The sequence below is a fragment of the Rhinolophus ferrumequinum genome, chromosome 4 (genome assembly GCF_004115265.2).
Source record: "Rhinolophus ferrumequinum isolate MPI-CBG mRhiFer1 chromosome 4, mRhiFer1_v1.p, whole genome shotgun sequence".
NCBI lineage: Eukaryota > Metazoa > Chordata > Mammalia > Chiroptera > Rhinolophidae > Rhinolophus > Rhinolophus ferrumequinum.
Genome location: NC_046287.1, coordinates 56,443,061 through 56,448,869, shown reverse-complemented (window position 1 = coordinate 56,448,869; position 5,809 = coordinate 56,443,061).

The window sequence follows — 5,809 nt, the reverse complement described above, 5'->3', positions numbered from 1 at the left end:
CGGCGCCTGAAACGGGAGTCGTGCCGTTGGTTCTGAGGTGCTGTCTTGGCCGTCGGGTGTCAGGGCTTCTTGGGGGGCCTCTAGAAGACTTTCCTCTCTGATTCGAGTTCCTAGGACGCGCAGCCCATTTACTTGTCCCTGCGCCGTTCTCTCATTGACCCCGTTTACTCATTGACCCGTCCTTGGTGGGGCGTCGGCAACCAGGGTCTGGGCGTCACTGGAGCTCAGTCCCGCTTCCCTCGTGTCGGACCTTGGTTCCAAATGTGCCTCGTTTTTCTTATGTGTACAAATGATGATACTCACCTCAGAGGCGGTTGTGAGGGTTAAATGAGCACACACACCAAGTCCTGGGACACGATGATAAGCTTTAACTGTTATCACCACGCCCAAGTGTCCCTTTCAGATGGTCTTGGCGAAACCAAAAGGCTCGTTCCTCAACTTCAGGTAGAGGAAGATGTGATCAAAAAAAGGTAAAAACTGAAAATCTGATGTAGTAAAACTTTGAATCTATACAATGGAATATTATTCAGCAATAAAAATGAATTAAGTGTTGACACATGCTGCAACACAGATGAACCTTACATGTCCTGAAAAAAGCCAGGCACAAATGATCACACAATGTATGATATCATTGAACACAGATTCTCTCATGGACTAAATGCTACTCAGGCTCCCTTATCAAGAAACAAGCTGAACTCTTTTTCAACTAGTCCTGACTATTGGACTTCCATGTTTCTTTATGCATTGTCCAATTTTAGCATGAAATCTGGTAAGTCAGTTTAGCCAGAATCCTCCCCACTCAATATCTAATCACCCTCAATATATGACCAAATTGCTTACCCCCCACTACCCCCCAAAGAATGTCTGATCACCCTGGCCAGCCTTCAGCAAAAATCCTATTAGGTCAGTTTAGACAGAATCTGACGGCAAATAATGGGGGAGAATGTGAGGAAAGGAAAGTAAATAGAATTTTCTCTATTAGTCAAACCACTCTTGAGCATGTAAATATATGGCAGAGTTCTAATTTTGTTTACTAATCTCCAATCACTATCTAAAGTGGGTCTCAGCAGGCTAATGTCAAGGTGTTGGCAGGGCTGTTTTCCTGCTAGAGGCTCTAGGGGAGAAGCCAATGCCTTGTCTTTTCCAGCTACTAGAAGTCGCCTGCATTCCTTGGCTCTTGGCTTCTTCCACCATCTTCAAAGCCAGCAGAGTAGCATCTTCAAATCTCTCTCTGATACTGATCCCCCCTTCTGCCTCCCTCTTTCACTTATAAGGATCCTTGTGATTACATTGCACCTACCCAAATAACCCAGGATAATGTTGCCTTATTCAAAATCCTTAGTCACTTCTGTGAATTCCTTTTTGCCATTTGAGTTAACGTGATCACAAGTTCAGGAATCAGGCATGGTCATCTTAGGGGTTGTTATCCTCCCAACACATTACCTAACCAAGTTAGCCACTCAAAGGCGAGCCTTTATTACAACAAGGTAAGAAAACATAGATGGATCAGAGAAAATTCACCCTTCCTACTGGAAACCAACTCGAAGTACCTGGACCACCTTCCCCAGGACGGTCTCTTCTTTCTGATGCCATAGTCAAGTGATTTACCCACTGGAGGGTAGCCATGGGGTGGGGTGGGCAGACCTCCATATTGCAGGCAGAGGTAGAAGAGTAACAAAAGTGAGGCCAAGGAAGGCCTCAGAACCATCGTGCAGAGCCACACCATGGAGGAGGCAATAAGTGTGCTGTTTGGTGAGAAAGGGGGTGCTGGAGTTAGACCACGTTGGTTCTGATTTTAGGCAAGTACTTCAATCTCTCTATGTTATTTTCCTCAGCTATAAAATGGGAATGATAATAGCTCATATTTCATGGGATTGATGCATGTAAGGATTGAATGAGATCATTCATGGAAAGTGCTTAGAATAATGCTAAACATATTATTGCAATTATAATTAATATGTATATCAGTATATATTGCATTGCATTATGTTACATTGCTAATGGCATTTATTCGTAGTGATAGCAGTTGTAGAAGTCTTGCCAACAAGTCTAAAAGACAAACTAGCAGCATGGAAATCTGTCTTAGCCATATCTCAGGGTCCATCTCGAAATTAGACAGTTTGTTCCAGTTCCATTATGAGGTCTCTACATCAAGGCAGTTCTTGTTTACCTCTGGCCTGCTTGACTACATAGAATGCCTAAAAAGTACTGACCAGGCTGCTGAACAAAGTTTCTGGAACCTCGGATAGGTCTGGAGTTTCTCTATTGTGGTAAGATTGGCCAGGAGATTTGTCATATCTGATTTCATGTTTAGAATCTTGACTAAAAAATTTTTATTAACCTATATGTACTAGTTAAAGTCGTATATTTGAGACGAGTAATTAGTAAAATCACAAATATAGTCTAAAATTTTCCTTTCCATCAAACTCATTTTTAAAAAGACAAAATAAAATAATGAACTTAGTTTGGAATACAAGCCCTAAGTAATTGAATCACGTTGACATTTCCCAGATGTGTTTGAAGTGCACACATCTTTCATTTCTTTCCATGTGACCAGGCTCTCCAAATGTCTTCATGTCTTAAAAGCTTTGCTGCAAAATGATTGAATAAAGTAAACACATACCCTTGAGAGCACAATTTATTACCTTTTTTCTATTTGTTCTTTCCTGTTCTTAATGGCAGCTCCAGAATCCTCTCCACTACACTCAAATCAAGACAATTGCTATGACATTTGACTATCTGAAGATCTAAACTTTGGAACATTTCATTTCAAAGTTCCAAGAATCTTTAAATAATAACCAATATCCATCCACATGTGTCTTCTCCCTTTTCAAAGTACCTTCCCGTGTAGCATGTCCCTCACCTCCCACCTTGCTGTGTTGTGCTGTTTAGAATCATTGTTAGGATGGACTCTGAGTCTCAGGGATTTGCTGAGACTCAGCACCAGTGGGCTGGCTCATTTTGAACTGTTTGCTCTTTCAGGTCACCCCACTGAAGGGGCATCCACTGTTCTTGGCTATAGTAAAATTTCAATGAATGAGTCTCAGAACTTTCTAGTTAATATCATTTCTTTTTTCAAATGTTGTTGCCAGAAATAGGTATAAGCCATATCAGTTTACTTTAATGAGTTAATAAGTGTGGTAGAAGAAATATTAATATAATGATGGAAGGTTTAACCTAAGGAGCGTCATTCTAAGATCAATGTTGATAATGTGGCAGTTGGTTACAGTAGATATGCAAGGAAAATAAGCACAAGAAAAAATTAAGTGGCTTCTATACACTGAATGTTTGTGTGCCCCCCGATTCATATGTAGAATCCTAACAAAGAATTGGGTATTACTAATGCCTGTTCCCAACCTGCCCTCGGGAGGGTGGCTTGTTATTTGCCCAGCAGCTCCAGGCCATTCTCAGCCACACTGCACAGCAAACTTGTCAGCTATCCAGAACCACCCCTTCTTCTCCTTCTGTGGCCACAGTGGCAGTGAGAGGTGGCATGGCCTCCCCTCACCTCGGATGCTCCATTGCTTAGCAACTGGGCCTGCAGTCCTTGACCCTCACGGGTCCTGGGTACCAAGGCCCAGACAGCTACTGCATGGCAGGGTGACTACATTGGACTCCCACCGTGGAAGAAGTAGCACGTTTATCTTCCTAGAATAACAACTTAATCTGGATTTGCTGTCTTTGACTTCCATGTTTTGTCAGATCACCATCTGTGAAATTTGTAACTACTGTATTCATCTTCTCTAACCAAGAATGTGAAATAAAACAGTAGCCAATGCTCACAGGGCTCATTGGGGGCCCATGTGCAGGAATAGTCACGTTATTTTAGGTAACAGCAATTTAAGATGTACAACCAAGGTGTGTGTGTGTGTGTGTTGGGCATGATATTCCCTCTACTTGCTCCCTCACACCTACACTCATGACCTGAATGCACCAGATATCACTGCTCAGGTGTCTAAAGGGATGGTAAAGGCCAAGGAACAGCGACAGACCCCTTGCAATGCCTGCAGAATAACAAGGGGCAATGGGCATGGTGGCCTACCTTACGCTCCTCAAATTCCCTGTGTTTCTGCAGGAGGAATTTCCAATGCCTTCAAAATGAGACAATGAAGAGTCATGTGTAGAAAGAGAAGAGGACAGTGATATCATCAGTCAAGTCACATGTTATGATAGACAATAATAAATTTTCATTCAAGGGGTTCTAAATCCTTAACATTTTTTTTTTTAGTGTGTTAACTAGTCCGATGTCAGCCAAATACTGGGGAACAGTTGCATATTTGTATTTATATGCAATACTAAATTTTGTAAAATTGCATATGTATAAATCTCTGGTTTAGTGTTTATTTTTGTAATGATTCCTTCCTTAATCTTGTTCATGAAATACAGTCAGGAAAACAAAGCATAGGTTTTCAGTATGAACAGAAAATTAAACATCTCAAGTAATTGCTCAACAATTTAAATTACTCTGAAATGAAGAGGGAACAATAATCTTGCTCTCTTGCTCATTGGATTGAGAAGTGATGTGACACTGTCACTACAGGAGAGTACTTTAAGAATTGGTAGACTCCTGTTGGCTGCAATTGGAAAAATACTGAGGCTTTGAAAGGACATACATAATTATTAAGAAGTCAACGATCTGTAAACATCTCTGTTGTCATTTTCCAATGACAATTCTACAAATTTAGAAATAACCTCTACCCGAACATCAAATCTTGATTTACTATACGTTTCTCTGTATACGTTTTTACTATACGATTTACTATACGTTTCATACTGCTTGCTGCAGTATGCTAAGGCTCTGCACCAAACACCTACTTAGAAATGGTCAGTTGAACCCATTCGGGCTCTGACGGGCTTTCCGTGTCTCCAGCAGAGGCAGGCAGTGGAAGCTCAGTCTACCAGCCCTTCCCCCTGCCCAGACACCACTCTGCAACAAGGCTCTGTTTGATAATGCAAGGAAGAGGGGCTCTTAAGGAGAAATCAAAATCTTCTTAATAACTGTCTGAATTAACCTCTGGCCAGATAAATAACGTTTGATTAATAAATGTTTGTTCATTTAAATTGAGGCTTTTGGTTGGTTTATAAATGTGTAGCTTGTGAGGCTTTCTCTTGTGTAAAATGGGACCCTGAGAGGATAAGTTACCTGTGCAAGGTTATAGAGTCAGTCAGTACCAAAGGCCACAGCTAAAACATGGACGTTGAACTAACATGACTTGTGTTGTCTAACTCACTGGTGATTCTAACTGTGGGGTTTTAAGGCAAGTGTAAGTTCTGAGGGAAATATTTTGGGGCAAAAGATCATCTCAGAATCTTCAGAGTCTTGCCGATTGCTTGCTTCTGTGACCCTGTGTTCACTAGAGCCCTGGGATATTAATTACTTCTTGGTTTTGCTGGGCCTCTCACAGTTGAGTATGTGGTATATTATTTTGAGCATATTTGTATTATGGAATACTATTGGTTTATTTATTGATTTATTCAGTTGGTCAAAGTCAGGGCATGTGATTGGGGGCATGTCACATTTCTGTGTCGGTGGGAGTCACAGCTGACTCATGAGCACAGGACTTTACAGGAACAACAGGAATTGCTGAGTCTACGAGTAGGGAGTCCCCTTGCCAGGGAATGGCTTTCAGGCTTGGGAAAATGAGCACCCTGATGTCTCCACGTGGTGTTTGCTCTGTGCAGGGGCAGATTCTCCATGGAAAATGTTCTCAGGTTAGGGGTGATTGTATTCTGCCTGTGCAGGTGAAATTCTGCCAGGTGAAGGGACACATTGAGAGTATTTACAATGTCCCTTGTGTCTGTAACCATC